Raw genomic sequence first — 21,889 nt, 5'->3', positions numbered from 1 at the left:
CATCCACAAAAAGATTCCCAGTGTAGCACCTTCCCCTGCACAGCTCCTGTAGCAATAAAACAGTTCAAAGAAATTTAAGAGCTTTACCTTTGGCCCGTGTTTTCTGTTGTTTTTTAAAAAATCTTTATTCCTTTTTCTTTGAAGAAAAATAGCATAGAAACTCGTTTTTTTTTGTTTTTTTTTTTTTTTTTTTTGTCCTTTTAAACAAAAAATAAGCAAACTCGGTCTAGAAGACCCTGAAAACAGAAATGGCATCTCAGCTTCCTCCCACTATCCCCCCGCAGAGATGTGGTGGCTATCTCCCTGAGTCCCTGGTGGCTGGCACCGTCGTGGAAAGGCCCGGCAGGAGGACTTGCCGGACCAGCTGCTGCATAAACAGTGAGCAACTTCAGACAGACTGGAAAATCAGGCCCACTTCAAAGGCACAGTGACAGGCGGCTGCGGTGGTGGGAGCGTGGAGGTGGCCTCCCCTGACGACCAGCCTTGAGCAGGAGGCCGGATGGGCTGCTGTGTTCTCACCACGCAACAGCAGATAGGAGGGAGGCGCCGCCTCTCCCCCCAGCCAGAAAGCTGTTACAATATTTGTCAACCCGTGAGCTCCAGGGCGGGTGATGAGCCCATCTGAGGGCGTGACGGGAGAAAGGAGCTCTGGCTCAGGGGTCTGGGACCGGCTGGCCTGGCCCTCCCAGAGCCAGGCTTTGCCTGCAGATCTGCTGACCGTGTGCCGAGGGCTGGGCAGTCGGGTGCCCAGCATGCCCTGCTTGATGGAAGTGGAGGCACTGGAAGAGCCCGGCCCATTCCCTGAGCCCCTTCTGTGTGCCAGGCACTGTGCACAGCCCAGCAAACCTCAGGAGCAGATGGGTCCTCTGCCCCTTTTTATAGCTGAGGAAGAATGAGAGACACATGGGCTCACTGGCCCCAGGGAGGAAGCAGGAAGTCCCTCTAGAGAGCTTGGAGAAGCTAAAGTATTGTGTGTGTGAATGTGTGTATGTATGTGTAACAGAGAGTATGTGAGTGTGTGAGACAATGTGAGTCTGTGTAAGAATGTGAGTCGGTGTGAGTGTGTGAGTCTATGTGTGGGAGTGTGTGTGTGTGAAAGTGTGTCTGTGAGTCTGTGTGAGTGTGTACATGTGTGAGTGTGCATGTGTGTATGTGTGTGTGAGTATGTGTGTACCTATGTGAGTGCAAGTGTGCACATTTCTTTTAGCTCCACTTACTTCCTGCTCGCTCCTTGCTGGGCGGATTCCCAGATTCCCTCATCCCACCTCAGTCCCCGCTGAATCCTCCTCCTCCCCTCTACTCTCCATCCTCCCACTCCACCTCCTCCTCCCCCACTGCAGGGACATTGGAATGAGGCAACCCAGATTCCAGACCCAACCATCACTCCCAGGCTGTGTGACCTTGCACGAGAGACCCCACCTCTCCAAGCCTCAGTTTCCTTGTCTGTAAAATGGGCCGTGTTGTTCCACCTTCATGGAGGGGTTGAGAATATAAAGCACCAGACTGGACCCTGACACGCAGGAGGGCCGGTGTGCACAGGTTCTTCCACACCCTCCCTCCCCGACACCTCTTTCTCTTCTCTGCCCTCTCCTCTCCTTGGTTCCTTTCTAACCCTGCTCTGTGCCTGTTTCCCCGTCCTGAGGCTTGTAAGGATGAGGACAGATGTGCGCAAGCCGGGCCTGTGATTCTTAGGCATCCTAACTTCTCAGCATACGTTGTTATTATTGAATGGGGGGCCGTTGGTGTGTGTGTGTGTTTAACTCTGCGCTAATCTTAAATGTACACCTAAATGGCTTTTTACAAAGGTATACACCCATGAAACCACCACCCAAATCAAAAAGTGGAACATTTCCAGCACCTTAGAATGCTCCCTTGGACCCCCTCCCAGTCAATACCCGCCACCTTCCCAGCGGAGGTAATCACTACACGACCACGCAGACAGTCGATTTGCAACTTAGAAGAGTGAGTCTGATTGCAGGGAGGGGGTGGATTGCACGGGAAGGTGGGGATAGAGGGACCAGGTGGATTGGTGCTGTCCCAGGCAGAGATGCTATGGTGGAGATGGAGTGAGGATGGGGTGGTGGGAGGATGCTGGCCATGAAAGAAGGCCCCTGAGCCTGGGGTCTCAGGGGACCCCCTTCACCAGAAGCCTCCTGCTGCCCTATAGGGAGGCAGGAAGTAAGAAGCCCACCCCACGGCTTATGGTCACGTGGGCCTGGGGGCTCTGGGCTGGGCTGGCCCAGCAGAGCCAGAGATGTGGACAGCTGCCGCCCCGTCCCTTTGATGTGACAGAGATGGAGACACACACACACGCCTGACGATTAATTAATTGTGACTTTCACCGCGCAGCGGCCGCTGCCTATTGATCTCCGCCCGTCTGGAGTGAGAGAGACAATTAGGAGGGAGCACAGCGGCGGCAGTTAATTACCCACAGAATGAAAACTGTGCCTTTCAATTTATTAAACTTTTATCGCAAAAATAAACTGGCCATCCCCTCCTGCTGAGAGGCAAAGTGGGGTGCTCTGAAGTGGTGCCCCTGGCAGCACTGCACACATGCTGGAATCCTGAGGAGGGAAAGCACAGCCATCTCATTGCCCCGGAGATCCCCACACCCACCTGGACTCTGGGAAATGGAGCTTGGGGAGAGGAGCCGCCGTGTCCTCAAAACCAGTGCCAGGACCCGAGACCTGGGTTCTGAGCAAAATCAGACGGCCAAACCCACTGCCGTCAGTCCATTCCAACTCACAGCGACCCTATAGGACAGCAGAACTGCCCCATAGGGTTTCCAAGACTGTAAATCTTTATGGAATCAGACTGCCACATCTTTCTCCCAAGGAGCGGCCGGTGGGTTTGAACTGCCGACATTTGGGTTAGCATCTGAGCCCTTGAATCACTGCACCACCAGGGCTTCTCAATGAGGCGGCAGACCAAATGAACTCAGGCTGAGGTCCTCAAGGGATTCAGAGGCTTAAATTAAGTCCTGGGAGTGTCCAAGCTGAGCTGCAAAGGCTCTCAGAGGTCATACCTCAGCTGACAGGCCACTTGTGGGCAGGCAGGGCCTGGAGTGCTGTGCAGACCCCGGTTCAAACCTCAGCGAGGCCTCCTAGGATTTTTAATGCCTACTGCTATTAAAAGGAGCCTTGGTAGCACAATGGTTAAGCACTCAGCTGCTAACCGAAAGGTACATGGTTCAAACCCACCAGTGACTCCATGGGAGAAAAGACCTAAGGATCTGCTCTGGTAAAGATTACAGCCTAGGAAACCCTATGGGGCAGTTCTCTGTAACATGTGTCAGAAAAGGAGCCCTAGTGGTGCAGGGGTTAAGCACTCGGTTGCCAACCAAAAGGTCGACAGTTCAAATCCACCAGCCACTCTGCAGGAGAAAGAAGTGGCTGTCTGATTCCATAAAGATTACAGCCTTGGAAACCCTGTGGGGCAGTTCTACTTTGCAATATGAGTCAGAAAAGGAGTCTTGGTGGTGCAGTGGTTAAGCACCCAGCTACTAAACCACCAGAGGCACCTCTAGAGAAAGGCCTGGCTGCTTCCAAAAGATCACAGCCTTGAAAACCCTATGAAGCGCACTTCTACTCCATCCTACAGGGTCACTATTAGTCAGAATCAACACGACGGCAGTGGATTTGGTTTGAGTTTTTTATGAGTCAGGATCAACTTGACGGCACATGACAACAACCATTATTTAGCGCCATTTATTTAATGGTAGAGACTGTTATTCCCATTTTACAGATGTGGAAACTGAAGCTCAGAGAGGCAAAGGTGTTTGCTCAAAGCTACACAGCTGGTATATGCAAAAACTGAGACTCCACTTTCTTAATCCCCTTGTACGTGGCCGGGGGTGAGAGATGTCACCTCTCAGAGCCTCGGTTTTCCTATCTGTAAACTAGGACGATATAACTACTGCAGAGGGAAGATGTGCAGCACAGCCAGCTGCCATTGCTTTCAGCAATAGGGAAGCTGAGGCTCTGAGATGGGGCCATTCGCTCAAGGCCAGCATGTGGGAGCAGAGGCAGCAGGGTATTCCTAGCCAGCCCTCTCTCCACTCCATAAACATCTAAGTTCAAACCAGGAGTCCTGGGTGTTGCAAATGGTTAAGCACCCAACTACTAACTGAAGGGTTGGCAGTTTGAATCCACCAGAGGCACCCAGAAAGAAAGGCCTGGCGATCTGCTTCCAAAAAATCACACCCTTGAAAACCCTATGTAGCGCAGTTCTACTCTGCAGTACATGGGTTTGCCATGAGTCAGAATTGACTTAACGGCAGCTGGTTTGGTTTTTTGGTTTAAAGTTCAAACCTGGATCTACCTCTTGCTGGATGCGGGGTGGGAGCCCTGGGTGAGTCACCCACCAGCAGGACTCTGATGCCATTAGATCCACCTGGCTTTCAGGAAGCTCCTTCATGAGCACCACCCAATGGGAGCCTCCCACAGCCCCACGAGGCAGGCAAGCAGGGCAGTGCATGTTGTAGATGAAGATACTGATGTCCTGACAAAGAAGGCAGGGGGCCGAGGCAGCATAAGGTGTCTGTGTCTGGGCCAGAACTAGAACCCCGGTCTCCAGGCTCCCAGGCCAGTGCCTCTTCCTGGTGCCTGGGCAGAAATAGTACTCCCAGCCTGGATCCAAGAGTGGCTCAGAACCCACACCAATCTCCCCAGGTTGGCCTGAGTCCAACCCATGAGCCTTTGCTTCCTCTCCTCCCTGCCAGGGGTCACTTAGCCTCCGGAAGGCCCTCTACAGTCTTGGTTTCTGCAGCAGACAGTGGGAACGAGGGAGGAAGGTTCTCCCACTAACCTCTACCCCAGTACATGCCAGCTCCCACCCGGGTATCCCAGCAACTGCCCCACTGCCTGGAGCCATAAGCTGGAGAAATCAAGGGCAGGAAGTTGAGGAGGGGTGGAGGCCTGGAGAGGGCTGCTGGGGAGGGATGGGAGGCAGGGAAAGGGGCATCATTCACCCCTTCCAGGAGAGAAAATAGCAGAACCATGGCCTGTTTGCCTGTTTTCCCCTCTGTACCTTTACCTCAAAACAAAAAATACAACTAATTGCCTTTACCCCAAACCTGTTGCCATTGAGTTGATTCTGACTGATGACAATCCCATGTGTTACAGAGCAGAACTGAGCTCCATAGCATTTTCTTGGCTGTAATCTTTACAAAAGCAGATTACCAGGCCTTTCTTCCATGGCACCGTTGGGTGGGTTGGAACGGCCAACTTTTAGGTTAGTAGTCAGGCATCCCCCATGAATGCCCACAATAGTCATGCAGTGTAGGCATCACGTGATTCACGCAGTGCAGGAGACAGGCAGCAGCTCTCTCAAGGCTACCCTAGGCTCTTGCTTGCTGGGAGCCAGGTGCGGTCACCTTGAACCCAGGATCCCCCCTCAGTCTCATCCTCCTCATTCATTTGACAAAGGTTCCCTGAGCAAGCACTATGTATTTCTTGGATGAACAAGGTCTAGTATTTCATGAGCACTTACAATGTGCTTGGAGTCCCTCAGTCGTGCAAATGGTTAATATGCTCAACTGTTAACCAAAAGGTTGGAGGTTTGGGTTCACCCAGAGGTGCCTCAGAAGAAAGACCTGGTATCTACTTCCAAAAAATTAGCCACTGAAGACCCTATGGAGCACAGTTCTACTCTGACACACATGGGGTTGCTATGAGTCAGATGGACTCAGTGGTAACTGGTGGTGGTGGCACTGTTCGTATTGACTCTATTGATGCTTACCACAATCGTGTGAAGTGGCTTCTATCACTATCCCCACTTCTCAGATGAACATACTGAAGTACAGAGAGGTGAGGTAACTTGCCTGAGATCATACAGCCAGAGAATGGCAGGGCTGGGATTTGAACCCAGGCTTACTAAGATGCTTCTCTGGCAAGTGAGCGGGGTGGGGTGGCAAGTGACAGACCACTTATGTGCCAAGCACTGTGTCACACTGGGCAAAGAAGACTCCAACATGGCCCTGCCCTCCAGGAACTCACCAACTACTGGGCTTCTATTTGGCTCCAGGATTTCAACTGTGCATTTTGAACTTCCTGACCTACCACATGGTCCAATCATGTGGACCCTTGACTCTAGTCATTGTTAAAGGAAAAGAGGCCTCTCATCTAGGGAGCAGAGGCTATGCTGAAGGAAAAGGGGAGTCCATGCTCCCTGTTCCCGTACCCTTGGCCCACCCCCAATTTCTGTCTTGGGGAGGACATGGCTAACATGCCCTCTTGAAAGTGGACTTAGTAGTGCCTGGGCCCCATTTTGAGTTGTTTGTTCTTATGGGTAAGATACCAGACTCAAGCTAAGCCTCAAACTTCCATCCAATAAAGCAAGACAGGGCCACTGACTCAGCCCTTATACCATGCTTCCGCCCCACCCACCAGCTCCCAGAGCCTCCCACCTCTACTTCCTGGCATTTGTATAGTTGTAAGACCTACTCAGAAAGAAGGTACTTGATTGTTAGCACTGCTGCTTTATCTGGCTTGAAAAGTCAGTTTAGCAAGACTTGGGAAGCAGTGTGACCTTTGATTCATCACACTGGCACACTAAATCAAAGCATCTGAAGGAGCGTAAGGAACAGGAAGAGGAAATGGAATGTGTGGCTAATTGCCTCTATGAACAACTGCCTCCTTTGCCATGAGACCAGAAGAAGTGGATGGTGCCTGGCTACCATTACTGAGCATTTTGATCAAAGATTTTATAGAAGAATCTTGATCAAAAGGGGGAAAATGCAGGACAACAGAATTTCAAATTCTCATGGAATCCAGACTTTCTGAAGCATGGAGCCTGGATCAACCCCTGAAACTGTTGCCCTGAGATCATCTTTAAACCTGAAACCAAAAAAAGTCCCTGAAGTCTTCTTAAAACCAAACAATAGTTTAGCTTAATTAGTAAAGAATGTCTGCCTTGAGCACTGTGCTCTTTTAAGATCTATCTATATGGGATCAGATTGACAACAGCAACTCGAAAGATTAGATAGGAACCTTAGGGGGCAGTGAGTTTATATTAATGGGGAGGAAAAGGAGGGTGAGAATGAGTGTACAACTCGAAGAATGTAACCAATGTCACTGAATTGTACATGTATACATGGTTGAATTGGTGTACGTTCTGCTGTGTATATTCTCAACAACAATAACAAAAATATAATAAATTATTTAAAAAAAAACAAAAATGAAACATCCGTGGTCTCCTAAGTTGGAACACATTCCGGAAGACTCTCATCTTTGCCTTTCTTTGAGGGGAGCTAATCTCAAGAATACTCTGAAGGAAATTCCCTATGCAGGGATGGGGTGAGTGAGACCAGGAACAGATAATAGTAATCTGAGGTTTAAAGCAACCAGAGACCGAAGTCGGTGACAGACAGAGGGTCTGGGGCCCTAGAGGTGGGATAGGGCATCAGAGGCAGTAGAGAAGGCTTCCTGGAGGGAGGCCCACTCAAGATGAGCCTTAACTAGTGGATGGATTGGACTGTGGAGATGGTGGGAAGGGCATGCCAGGCAGAGGGAAACAAAGGCATGGAGCTAAGGGGGCAGCAAGAGGGCCAGTGGGCTGGGAGTTGGATGGAGGTCTACTTCCTGCAGCACATGGACTCTGGGGCTTGTGAATCCTGGAAAAGTCCTTAGAGCGGCCCCAAGGATGGTGGTAATAGTGGGATCTCAAAGGTCAGGCTGGGAGCTCAAGACGTCAAAAGGGCAGGAGATGTAAACAGGCCAGAGGAAGCAGGTGAGGCTCAAGGTCAGAGGACACAAATCCTAACCCCAAACAGCACAATGAACACCGGCTCTGAAGCCAGGCAGGCTGAGTCTTGGCTTAGCTACTTCTCAGCTGTGTGGTTTTAGGCAGGTCAGTTGGCTTTTCTGAGCCTCAGTTTTCTTATCTGTAAAAAATGGAGATGTTGTTAGTTGGCATCGAGTTGCCTCTGACTCATGGTGACCCTGTGTGCAAGAAAATGAAACATTGCTCCGTCCTGCATCATCTTCATGATCATTGAGATGCTCAAGTCCATTATTGCAGCTGCTGTATTTTGAGTGCTGTCTTAGTTATCTAGCGCTGCTATAACAGAAATACCACAAGTGGATGATTTTAATGAAGACAAGTTTATTTCCTACATTTGAACTTTTTAGCCTACACTAAAGTAGGCTAAAAGTCCAAATTCAAGGTGTCAGCTCCAGGGGAAGGCTTTCTCTCTCCGTTGGCCTTCTCATCAGTGTTCCCCCAGACTAGGAGCGTCTCTGCACAGGGACCCCGGTCCAAAGGATGCGCTCTGCTCCCGGCACTGCTTTCTTGATGGTATGAGGTCCCCCTGTCTCTCTGCTCACTTCTGTCTTTTATATCTCAAGAGATTGCCTCAGGACACATTCCAGTCTTGTAGATCAGGTCCTGCCTTACTAACACAACTGCCACCCATCCTCCCTCATTAACATCATAGAGGCAGGTTTACAACATACAGGAAACTCACACAGTACCAGGAATTATGGCCTAGCCAAATTGATACACACATTTTTGGGGGGACTTAATTCAAACCATGACAAGTGCCTTCCAATCTAGGGGGCTCATCTTCCAGCACTACGTCAGACAATATTTTGTTGTGATCCATAGGGTTTTCATTGGCTAATTTTTGGAAGTACATAGATAGTAGATAGTTAACCTTTCTTCTCAGTCTGTCTTATTCTGGAAGCTCCACTGAAACCTGTCCACCATGGGTGACCCTGCTGGTATTTGAAATACTGGTAACACAGTTTCCACCATCACAGCAACACCTAAGCCACCACAGTACAACAGACTGACAGAGAAGTGGTGGAAAATGACGATGATACTAGTTATGTCTGTTCTTTTGCAGCATTGTTGCAAGGGCCAAATGAGGCCTGTTGTTCTTGTTAGTTGCCATGGAATCAATTCAAGCTCATGGCTACCCCATGTATATCAGAATAGAACTGCTGCATAGGATTTTCAAGGCTGTGACCTTTAGGAAGCAGATTGCCAGGACTGTCTTCCAAAGAGCCACTGGGGGGGTTCGAACCACTAACCTTTCAGCTAGTAGTAAAGCGCTTAACCATTTGCATCATAACAACTAATGTTTATTGAGCAATTACTACATGCCAGGCATTGAAGAAAGCACTTTATACATATTAACTCATTCACCCTTCACAACAACCCTATGAAGATGTATTTTTATTGTCCCCATTTTACACGAGGAAACTAAGGCTTTGGGAGGGAAAATGCCTGCCTCAAGGTCACACAGTGGGAAATAGAGGAACTGGGACTCAGACCTAAGTCGTGATGACAGCAGACAAACACCGTGAAGGTGAGTCACCACTGCCACCTCCCTCCTCTGAGAAGACTCCTGCACTAGGCTGACTCTGGTCTCACACACTGGGAGCTCCCGCCGCTGGTTTTGGGTATCTCTGATGTTCTCCTGACCTGCTCAGTCCGGGAGTTATTTCTGTGTCTACATTCCCCAACAGAATGTAAACTCTCCAAAGAAGGGTCTGGATATTTTTCATTTCAAATCCCAGGTACCCAGCCTAGTGCTGAATTGGATGGCACAGAACCAATGAGAGAATCTGGGCAGTGGTGGAGAGCACAGGCTGAGGACAGGACCCTGGACAGCTCCGCGGGGCTCAGCTAGGGATGGCGCTGCCTAAAGGGGGTGCTACGAGGATGTTGTCAATGACAATGACAGTACTGAAAATAAAAAGGAGGAGGAAGAGGACAAGAAGGAGGAGAGTGCTGATTAAGACAATGAGGACACTAAAAAAAATATCAGCGTACTAACAATTCTATATCGGACCCCTCCGATACTGTATTGGTCAGGATAAGCTAAGTTATGCTTCAGCAACAACCCACACCTCAAGCAAATTAACAACACAAGGGTTGACTCCTCACCCCTGCAAAGCCTGCTATGGGTCCAGGTGACTCTCAGAACAATTGTCCTCATGAAGACCCTCAGCGAGCCAGGCCACTTTGATCCTGTGGCTTCTTCATTGCGACCCAAGGACTCCGTGTGACCTGGGCGGCAGGGCAAAAGCATGCAGGAGGGTTGGCACCAGTAACGTCACTTCTGCTCGTGTGTCATGACACAGAGCTGGTCCCAGGCCTCACCTAACTACAGAGATGGGGCGGGGAAGGGCAATTCTCTCCTGTCTCCAGATGTGCTGGAGCTCTTAATGTCTCTACCACGTGTAACAAACATTTCACATACCACGTCTCAATTAGACCTCATGGCAACTCCTAAGCACACACAAAACTGGGAGAGTCAATAGAGGCCAAGGCCTTGGACTCTGGAGTCAGAGATGGGTTCAAATCCCAGTCCCACTGCCAAACAAGTTACAGACTGGCTCGAGGTAGTGACCTCCCCATCACAGGATGTATACAAGCAGAAACTGGATGACCACTTAGGTCATCCTCATCATTGTTCCTTAATGTGTGATGTCTCCCATGAGCATGAGATAACTACATTTTATTTTATTTTCAATTATATTTTATTGAGGTAAAATTTATGTACAGTGAAATGCATAGAACTGAAGTGTACCATTTGTTCAGTTTTGACAAATGTATATACCTGTGTAACCAACACCCTAACCAAGATATAAAATATTTCCATCACCCTAGAAAATGTCTCATTCTCCTTTTTCTGCCCACCTCCCAACTGATACCCGCATTTTAAAAGACATACAGGATGAGGTCAATGCTTAGCACCAAGAGATGACACTATAATAGTGGAATTTCAGTACAGCCACGACTAGGGTGAGGCAAGTGAGGCACCTGTGAGGCAACATTTAAGGAGGCGCTCACTCTCGGGGCCGAATCTGCATTTGGGCAATTCCGAGAGTGAGTGGCTCCTTAAATTGTGCACTCTAGGCACCTCACTCACTTCACCCCAGTCCCCGCATTAAATTTCAGCAAGATGGGAGGGGTAATGTCCTGGGAGCGAGCAGGAGGGCCATTCCTGAAGCCTTTCAAATCACTTACCACGTGGCTGACAATACCTGTGAAAGGCAGGCAGCGGTGAGGATGAGCCCCGTGGGGCTGGGCCTTGACGTGGCAGCCCCTGACCCATCTTGGCACTCTCTACTTACTGAATACCCACTAAGAGCCAGACCCTGTCACTTTATGTACAATACCTGTCCAGCCTTCAGTACAAGCCTAAAAATATGTGCTATTATCCCCATCTTACTGCACTCGGTGGTGCAAATGGTTAATGCACTTGGCTGCTAACCAAAAGGTTGGAGGTTCGAGTTCACCCAGAGGTGCCTCAGAAGAAAGGCCTGGTGATCTACTTCTCAAAACATCAGCTATTTGAAAACCCTGCAGATCATAGTTCTGCTCTGACACACACAAGATCACCATGAATGGGAGTCAACTAGATGGCAACTGGTTACTGGTTACAAGGAGAAAAGTGAGGCTCAGGAAGGTGAAGGACTTGCCCAAGGTCACAGAGGTAAGGACCGGTGGTGTTCAGATTCAAAGCCAGTTGTCTCTGAGCCCCAAGAGTGTTTCTTTCCCTGCCCTCTCCCCATTGCTGCAGCCATAGCACCGCAGGTGTGCTGGGGAACCCAGAAGGTGAGCCCCACCAGGACTCTGACTCTGACCCCCATCCCCATGAACCTGGGGGTCCTGGCCCCCGCGGTGACTGGCCACCCGTTCCCAGAGCCTGTCCCCACTCAGCAGCCAGGGCTTCCGGCTGCCTCTTTGACAGCCTTTCCCAGGAGCCAGCGAAGGGCTCATTTACATACTATGGTGTCATTTGCATACTACTTAGGAAAAGCCTTTGCTTTTCCCACCTGCAGCAAACTCCAGGCTGATTAGTTCTCCTCACATTGGAGAGTTAATTACTCTCCCGCGTAGCCAAGTGTTTATTTGTAATCAGCAGAGGGCTGGGAAGAGGGGGAAGAACAGAGCAGAAGCAGCTGCCGAATTCAGGAGCGGCTCCTTGGGGTGGGGAAATGAGGTCAAGCTCAGCACCGCAAGACCCACGCTTGAATCCTGGCCTCTGCTCTGACATGCTCTGGACCCTGAGCATACTGTAGGCTCCAGGGGAAGAGGAGGGTTGATCATCCCTGGGTGGTGCAAATGGTTAACTGCTTGGCTGCCAACGTAAAGGTTGGTGGTTCGAGTCCACCCAGAGGCAGCTGGGAAGAAAGGCCTGGCAAACTGCTTCCAAAAGGTCACAGCCATGGAAACCCCATGGAGCAGAGTTCTACTAAGAAACACATGGGCTCACCACGAGTCAGAATTGACGGACGACAACTGGTTTGTTTTTGCTTGTTTGTTTTGTTTTTTTAGGGCTGGTTTTAGTCCTGGCAGGACAGAGATGGGGTGGTAGCACCCAGAGCCCAGGACCCTGGGAAAGGGCTGGGAAAAGACGCTGCAGCTGCCCTGACACCTTCCAGAACCAAGGTAGGGTGGAGCTGGTGGGCAGAGTGCTGGCCTGAGGCTGGAGACTGGACCCAACATTGCCGTGTGACGTGGGTGACTCACAACCCTCTCTGAGCCTCGGTTTTCCCATCAGTTCATTGGGGATGACAACAGTAGCCTCACCATCCCCCCCACCCCAAGGGAAATCACATGAGCCAGGCAAGGGTCAGGAAAAATATAAATCTCTACTCAAATGTAGGAAGTATTTCTGACTTCCAAGATTGGAAATGGTCTCAGCTCCGGGGGAGATTTAATGTCCTTTCTTCTTCCCTGGACAAACCTGAACTTGCCCCAGCCCACTGAAGTGTTACTAGGCCCTCCAGAACCTGCTCCCCTTGTCAGATGCTAAAACGTCATGTCCGAAGGTCCCAGGCAGGCCCAGCCCAACATGTCAAGGTCGGAAAGACTCTTAGAAGCTGTCTAACCAGTTGCTGTCAAGTTGAGTCCATTACAACTCGTGGCGACCCCATGTAGAACTATGCTTCGTAGGGTTTTCAAAGTTGTGACCTCTCGGAAGCAGATATCCAGGGCTTTCTTCTGAAGTGCCTCAGTGTGGGTTCAAACCACCAACCTTTTAGTTAGCAGTTGAGCACCTAATGGTTTGCACCACCCAGGGACCCTAGAAGCTATCAGTGCCCCAGAAAGGTGCTAGGCTGCCTATCTCAGACACTGAGGACACTTGTTAAACACACAAAGCCTAGATCCTACCCAACAAATTCTGACACAATACGTTGGCTGCAGCTCAGGTAACTGTGTTCTCACCCAGCATGGCCACGTGAACCACTACTTTGGTTCAACCCTCCTTTGCACAGATGGGGAGACTGAGGCCTAGGGGGGTGATTTGTCCAGGGACACCCAGCCCTGCCTCTAGTCCACAGTGACCTCGCCTGATGAAAAGTCTTGGGCAGACAGAGCCATCCCGAATGCAGCCTCCTGTGGCCCCATTTCTGCCATGGTGATGATGTGGGGGTCAAGGTGAGGGAACCAGGCTGTGGTTCCTGGCCAGCCCACAGGAGCAATGATCTTGGCCTCAAGCTGGGTGGTTGAAAGCTCACATTCCTCTGGGAGGCAGAGAGGAGTCTCCCCTTTGCCCCCTCACCCGCTCCCTGCCAAGGCAGCTCTTTCCAGAAAGCCAGAGCACTGGGGGCAAACAGCCACTTACAAGCTGTGACCTATGCAGTGTTGCCAGATAAAATACAGGATGAATACTTTTTTAGTGTCGGTACATCCCATGCAAATTGAACTGGGTATCTTGTATTTTTATCTGTTAAATCTGGCAATCCTAGACCCATGGGCAAGTCACTTCATCTCTCTGAGCCTCGGTTTCCTCAGCTTTGAAAATGAGCCAAAAATATTACTCTGTAGGAATACTATGTGAATTAAGTGAGATGATATATTGAAAATACCTGGCACAGAAGAGGTAAGTTTGTAAAGTTGGCAAAACTATGGAGGCCTTCAGAGCCCCTGTACCCAACACTTTTATCTCGCCCCATTCTCTTCCCCTTTTCCGAGTCCCAAATTTAGACCCTGGCCTGTAGGATGCCAATGGCACATCTTTAGGTAGGTAACTGCATGTGGCGGAAATAAGTCTACCACTTACTGGCTGTGTGATCTTGTGCAAGTCACTTCCCCTCTCTAAGCCTTGATTATCTTATCTTGTAAAAGGGGCTTAATCATAGTACCTACCTCCCTGGGGTTTGTGGTGATGAAATGAGTTAGTGTATTAAGCGCTTGGTGTCCTTGGGTGGTGCAAATGGTTAAGCGCTCAACTACTAGCCGAAAGTTTGGTGGTTTGAACCTACCCAGAAGCGCCTCAGAAGACAGGCTTGGCAATCTGCTTGTGAAAGCTCACAGCCTTGCAAACCCTACAGAGCAGTCCTACTCTGCACATATGGGGTTGCCATGAGTCAAAATCGACTCAACAGCAACTGACAACAACATTAAGTACCTAGTACTAAGTCTAGTCCTAAGTAAGGCTCACTAAGCAGTGCCCATTAACCAAACCAAACCCATTGCCATCAAGTCTATTCCGACTCATAGCACCCCTATACAACAGAGTAGAACTGCCCCGTAGGGTTTCCAAGGAGTGGCTGGTGGACTCAAACTACTGACCTTTTGGTTAGCAGCCAAATGCTTAACCACTGCACCACCAGGGCTCCAAGTGGTGTCCGTTAGCATCTTGCAAATACACCATGATGCATCTTCAATTTTAAAACATCCCAGAGAGGGCAATGCTTACCCAATGGATTGAATGGCTAAAGATGGAATTTTAGCTCTGTGACGGGCAGATGAGGGAGATCATTTCTGCACGTGTGACATTCCCTGGTCACTCTCCTGTGACCCTCACGTCTCTGTGAGCTCCTGGACCCAGGGCCCAGCCTCCACAAGGCTTAGGCAATACCTCTTGGTTGGCTCCCACAGCCTACCCTGTTTGTTTTACAAAGTCTCTCCTAATCCTCTTAATCTTTTTATATCTCACCTGCCTGCATGCCTGGTGGCTTCCATTAGCATGTTTACAACTAGATTTGTACTTTCTGAACCTCTCCCAGAGTGGCTCCACCAGGCCTCTCACAGAATGGGCTGCTTCCCCTCTGGGCTTCCAGGATACTGGTCTCCAGCTGGGCTGGGGGCTTCGTTTCTTCATATTTTTCTGTCCCCCAAACCCTACCAGGAAATCACTTTTGCTTTGTTTTGTCTTCTTTTTACATTTTCGTCCCAAGTCTTCTCAACTAGTCACCCTGCACAGGCCCTCTGAGTGAGGGAAGAAGGAGGAGACAAGATTTTTGCTAAGTTTCTACCACATGCCAGGGACCAGACTTCCTGAAGCCTCACCAAAGTCCAGAGGGGTCATTCTCATCCCCAGTTTACAGGTGAGGCACCGGCACTCCAGAGACAGAGGCCACTCATGCAAGATCACACAGCAAAAAGTTAAAACTATAGAGACAGTAAAAAAGATCAGTGGTTGCCAGGAGTTCAGGTGAAGGCAAGGAGGGATGAATAGGTGGAGCACACGGCATTTTTAGGGCAGTGAAACTATTCTGCATGGTACTGCATGGTTCTGCATGGTACATGACATAATGCATTTGTCATAACTCAATAGAACTGTACAACACAGTGTGAACCCTAATGTGAACTATGGACTTCAGTTACTATTAATGTATCAATAGTTCCTCCCACCACCCATCTGTCAGTTTGTCGTACTGTGGTGGCTTACATGTTGCTGTGATGCTGGAAGCTATGGCACCAGTATTTCAAAAATCAGCCGGGTCACCCATGGTGGACAGGTTTCAGTGGAGTTTCCAGAATAAGAAAGACTAGGAAGAAAGGCCTGGCAATTTACTTCCAAAAATTAGCCAATGAAAACCCTATGGATCACTACAGAACATTGTTCAGTATAATGCTAGAAGATGAGCCCCCTAGGTTGGAAGGCGCTCAAAATACACAGTGGTTGCAATAATGGACTCAAGCATTCCAATGATCGTAAAGATGGCATTGGACCAGGCAATGTTTCGTTTTGTTGTTCATCAATTGTAACAATTGTACCCCACTAAAGATGTTAATAATAGGAGAAACTGTGTGCATGGGTGGGGGACATATGGGAACTCTACTTTCTGTGCAATTTTTCTGTAAACCTGAAATTGTTCTAAGAAATAAAGTCTATTAATATAAAAAAAGGATGGAAACAAGATGCTGAATTTGAACCCATGTTGCTTCTATCTTACAATAAATTATTTGTTGTTTACACTCCCCTCCACTTTCATTAAAAAAAAATCCCCAAAGCACTCTTATCTGCCCAGAGGGGCAAAGAACAAAGAATGTGCACTGAGGAGACAGGGCGGGCTTTCATAGCTCCTTCTCAATTCCCAATCCCTCCACTTGGCCAACAAAACCCTGATCTTGTTGAGTGATGGAGATGGAGAAGGAAGGAGAGACCCAGAAGGCCCAGAAGAAAAAGCAAAAAAGACAAGATTAAGAATCTCTCCATAATAAAGAGCAGGAAGAGAGAGAAGAGTGGGGGAGGAGAAGGAGGAAATTGGTTCAGGAGGTGTTTCAAGGAGTATCGGTGTCAACTCTATGCCTGCTTCATGGTGTTCAAAAAGTACAGCAAAGAATTGAGTGCATATGTTCACAGGGCAAGGTGGGGGCAGGACTTGTACGAGAATGTTTATAGCAGCTTTATTCATCATAGCCGAAAATATCCACCAAGAGCAAAATGAATAAACAAAGTGCCATACATTCATACACTGGCATGTTACTCAGCAATACACACAGAGCCAACACACGCAACAACATGGATGAATCTCACAAACATTGTGGTGGTAGAGGGTGTACTCACGCATATGTAAAAACTCATCAAGCAGTACACTTAAGATGCATTTTACTGCATGTAAACTGTATCTCCATTTTTTTAATTAAAAAAAAGAACATGAGTACCACGTTATACACACATTTGACTATTCTAGTAAGATTCATAGAGAGAGAGCTAGAAATAACCATTTAAATAGAGTAAGGGATACTCCTGCTACTCTAGGTCCTCAAGGAGTCTGTTTCTGCAGCGAACATATGGGAGGTGGGGAGACCTGAATGGACTTTCTGTCCTCACCGTCTGCCTCAGCTCCCGTGAGCCTCCGTTAACCTGACTACTACTGTGCATTGTTGTCAAGTGCCATTGAGCCGATTTTGACTCACAGTGACCTCATGTGACAGAACACAACTGTCCCGAAGGGTTTTCTAGGCAATAGTCTTTACAGGTGCAGGAGAAAGATGTGGCAGTCTGTATCCTCAAAGACTACAGCCTTGGAAACCCTATGGGGCAGTTCTACTCTGCCCTATAAGGTCGCTATGAGTTAGGATTACTCAAGGGCAATGGATTTTTGGGTTAATCTTTACAGAAGCAGATCATTAGGTCTTTCTCCCACAGAGCCACTAAGAAAAAGAGTATAACATTGCCGTCGAGTCGATTCTGACTCATAGCGACCCTATAGGACAGAGTAGAATTGCCCCATAGGGTTTCCAAGGAGCGTCTGGTGGATTTGAACTGCCAACGTTTTGGTTAGTGGCCGAACTCTTAACAACTGTGCCACCAGGGCTTCTTAACCTGATTATACTAGGCCCAAGATGGAGTCAACTTATACTAAGCCTCACCTCAACAAACAGAAACCTAAGTTAGCATTTCTTGTAAATGCCTAACCTTCCCAGGAACCGAAAGCCGAGTCAATCAATTGACTCACCCAGAAACGGAAACCTAATCTAACCAATTAGAACTTACCTACTCAGTTTAACCTAGTTCAAAATTTCCCCTTTATCCCAAATGAGGAAAGAAAATGTCTGCCAGCCAATCTGAGATTTGCCCAGAATAGCTTCCTTGTTCCTGTGTGTCTGTGACTACAAAACCCTCTAGCTTTGTATAGCTCTTCGGAACTCTTGTCTGACTTCCAGATCATATGTTCCCCAATTCACGAATTGAAAAACAAAGCTTATGCGTTCATACACAAATTTAATACTATGGAAATTTTAATTTTTAACACCTCACGTGGTCTGAACACCTCACCACTGAGTGCAACCTCAGTCTTGAAAGATTCATTCCTTTCTTTGGCAAGGAGGGTATACGTTAGCCTGCCGGTGCTCAACTGAAAAAAAAAAAGGCACAGAAATCCATTCTAACGTCAAAGCTAAAACTGACTGCCTAGGACTATTTCAAAATTATGATATGGTCTCCAGCAAGGCGCATTCCTAAGATTTTGCAAGGATAACATTGACCATTTATAATTTTTACCTAATATGCTGATTTTGGAACCCAACCCTTGAGTGAAATGTGACTCTATCATAAAGAATATGAATAATTAAAAATTTATCTTTTGGTTATTTCTTAGTCCCTTTCCTACCCTCTGAGACTGGACCTTGTGGATCATGATTCTGTAGCATTACAAAGGGTTTCCACTTGTCTCTACATCTCCTGCTTCCCCTCTGGGAATCTGGGATCTGGAGAAATGGAAGCATACGTCCATTCCCCTGACTGCAGGTGTTCCTGTTCTGACACTCTCGGGCTATCACTAACCCATTTAGTTTTCATACTACTGATGTATTCATTACTACTGATGCCCTTTTTTTCCCTCCAAACTTTCTGGCTGTGCTTTGTGTTTCTGTTTGGGGGAAATTTTATTAATTGAAAACCCAAGAGCTCTTCTACAGGTGGGGTTCCAGAAAACCAACCAGCTTCTGTCAAGTGGACTCTGACTCATGGCAACACAGGTGCATCAGAGTAGAAACGTGCTCCGTAGGGTTTTCAAAGGCTGATTTTTCGGAAGTAGATCACCAGGCTTTTCTTCCAAGTCACCTCTGGGTGGACTTGAACCTCCAACCTTTGGGTCAGCAGCCAAGCGCTTGTTTGCGCCACACCAGGGAACCTTAGAAAGCTTCTTGGGTAGCACTCTTTCTCTATGCATTCCTCTTTGCTGATACTTATCCTTCCTCAAGCTTTTCTCTCGGTATCTTTAAAAAACCAGTTGCCATAGAGCTGTTTCTGACTCATGGCAACCCCATGTATTACAGAATAGAACTGTGCTCCATGGGATTTCCATGGCTGAGTTTTCAGAAGTAGATCGCCAGGTCTTTCTTCTGGCCTTTTTATTTCTTGGGAAGTGTTTGTATACTCGAAGTAGCTGGTTAAGTAAATGATCCAATACTTGGAAATGAGGCAAATAGATAACCTGTGTACTTTCAAAGTCAAGTTAGAGCAGTGTCCAACAAGCCCTCCTAAGGGTCATCTGACACTCCGGGGGAATGTCACTTTGCTTGACTTATTAGTTACTATTGATTAGGGTGCAGAATCTGTAAAGACAGCCGTTAACTGGTAGAAAACTGATAAGTTACAAATCATTTTTGTCTGGAAGAGACGCAAATTATTTCTGTCCAATAGAGGAGATAACTCCAAGATTGTGATTTTATTTCCCTATAGGACATTAGAGGAGCCCTGGTGGTGCAGTGGTTAAGCACTCAGCTGCTAAACGAAGGGTCGGTGGTTTGAACCCACCAGCTGCTGCGAGGGTGAAAGATGTGACAGTCTGCTTCCATAAAGATTACAGCCTTGGACGCACTGTGGGGCAGTTCTACTCTGTTCTATAGGGTCACTATGAGTCGAAAACGACTTGACGATAAGGAGTTTGGTTTTTGTTTTTTCGGTTTATAGGACATTAACCTGTTTTCTGTCTAATTTAGCAATTTTACAAATATACAAGATTTCTTGCTTTGTTTTTTATTTTTTAGCTGAATCTCTGTCTTCTTTCTCTCTCTCCATATATAGAAATATGTCCTTCATTGGACTAGTTTTGTCCTCCTGCTGGTTTCCTCATTAATAAGCTACAAAAAAAAATTGACATGTGCTAACTCTTTATCTGTGTGACAATTGTGCATTTAGTATTTTGAAAACTATACTTTGACAAGGCTTTCACAGTATTTCATTTTCCTTCAGGCCAACTCTGCCACTTTCTATGGGACTCTGAGGAAGTCTCTGGTCCTTAGCTTCCTCGTCTGTAAAATGGGAGAGACTGGGCTGGTCTTCTGGCTCTAACATGTCATATTCCTAACCTTCTTGCAGGGAAGCAAGACAGGCACGATGCAATCCAAGAAGATGAATGCCAGAAAAGATGTTAGAGACCATTGGTATAGCCTTCCTGCCTCTCACCCACTCTCTCACTTGATAGATGGAGAAAGTAACTTGCCCAAGGTCACACAGGTATTATTCAAATATTACAGATATCACACAGATGTTACTCATAATCTCATATAATCCCTCAGTAGCCCAGTTAGGAGGCTGTATCATTCCCATTTTACAGATAAGAAAATTGAGGTCCAGAGAAGTGATGTGGCTTACCCAAGGTCGAACAGTGAATTATGGGTTAAGCCAGGCTTTCAGCTCTGCTAACCTCCTGAATCCAGGGAACAAGGAAGAGGCTGACAGGAGGAGCTCTGGGTCCCCACCCTCCAACCAGAGCATTCCCATTTGATATATATTGGATGTGACATAAGCTTGCAGTTGAAAAAAGAGTCCCAAAAGTTTGAAGATCCTGGCCGTAAACCATCCTGCATCTGCCCAGTATGCAACAGCTTTCCCTTTTCTCCTTCCTCTCTCTCTGGTGAAATTTCAGGAAAAAAAGCATGCTCATGGGAAGAAACAGAACGATGTGGTCAGCCCAGGCCTGAGCATACTGGTCCCCAGTCTGGAAGAGACAAAAAAAACAGTTGTCACTGAGTCGATTCCAACTCACGGCAACCCCTTGTGTGTCAGAGTACAACTGTGCTCTGTAAGGTTTTCAATGGCTGATTTTTCATAAGTAGATTGCCAGACTTTTCTTCCAAGGCACTTCTGGGTGGGCTCAAACCACCAACCCTTTGGTTAGCAGCAGAACACATTAACCATTTGTACCCCTCAGGGATACTCCAAGAAAGACAGAGTCCTTCAATCTAAAGAAAAACATTCTGAGGGTCCAAGCTGGCAGTGATGAAGTGAGCTGTGCTGACAGGTAATGAGCATCCCTTCAGTGATGCAAACGGTAAGAGCAATTACCCCTAGATGGTGGAATTACACACACGGGCTCTTGTTGCTGTTTTCTTAATGCTGATAAAGACTATTAATTGTTCACCATGTGCCAAGGGTTTTATAAATATATTATCTCATTAAAACTTCATAATAATACTATGAAGTAAGAGCTTTTGTTTCCCAATGATGAATCTGCAAAACATCTCACGACGTGGATGAATCTGGACGGCATTATGCTGAGTGAAATAAATCAATCACAAAAGGACAAACGTTGTAGGAGACCACTATTACAAAAACTCATGAAAAGGTTTACACACAAAAAGAAATAATCTTTGATGGTCACGAGGGAGGGGAGGGGTGGGAAGGGAAAAACACTAACTAGACAATAGATAAGTGGTAACTTTGGTGAAGGGTGAGACAGTACACAATACTGGGGAAGCCAGCACAACCTGACCAAGGCAAGGTCATGGAGGCTTCATAGACATATCCAAACTCCCTGAGGGACCGAATTACTGGGCTGAGGGCTGGGGACCATGTCTCGGGGAACATGTAGCTCAAATGGCATAACATAGTTTATCAAGAAAATGTTCTACATCCTACTTTGGTGAGTAGCATCTGGGGTCTTAAAAGCTTGTGAGCGGCCATCTAAGATACTCCACTGGTCTTGCAAGGGAGAATGAAGAGAACAGGATACAAGGGAAAGATTAGTCCAAAGGACTAATGGACCACAACTACCATAGCCTCCACCAGACTGAATCCAGTACAATTAAATGGTGCCTGGCTACCACCACCGACTGCTCTGACAGGAATCACAATAGAAGGTCCTGGACAGAGCTGCAGATAAATGTAGAACAAAATTCTAACTCACAAAAAAAGACCAGACTTACTGGTCTGACAGAGACTGGAGAAACCCCGAGAGTATGGCCC

This window comes from Trichechus manatus, unplaced genomic scaffold (genome assembly GCF_000243295.1).
Source record: "Trichechus manatus latirostris isolate Lorelei unplaced genomic scaffold, TriManLat1.0 scaffold00048, whole genome shotgun sequence".
Lineage (NCBI taxonomy): Eukaryota > Metazoa > Chordata > Mammalia > Sirenia > Trichechidae > Trichechus > Trichechus manatus.
The sequence above is the reverse complement of the archived record's forward strand: the minus strand, read 5'-3'. Positions refer to the sequence as shown.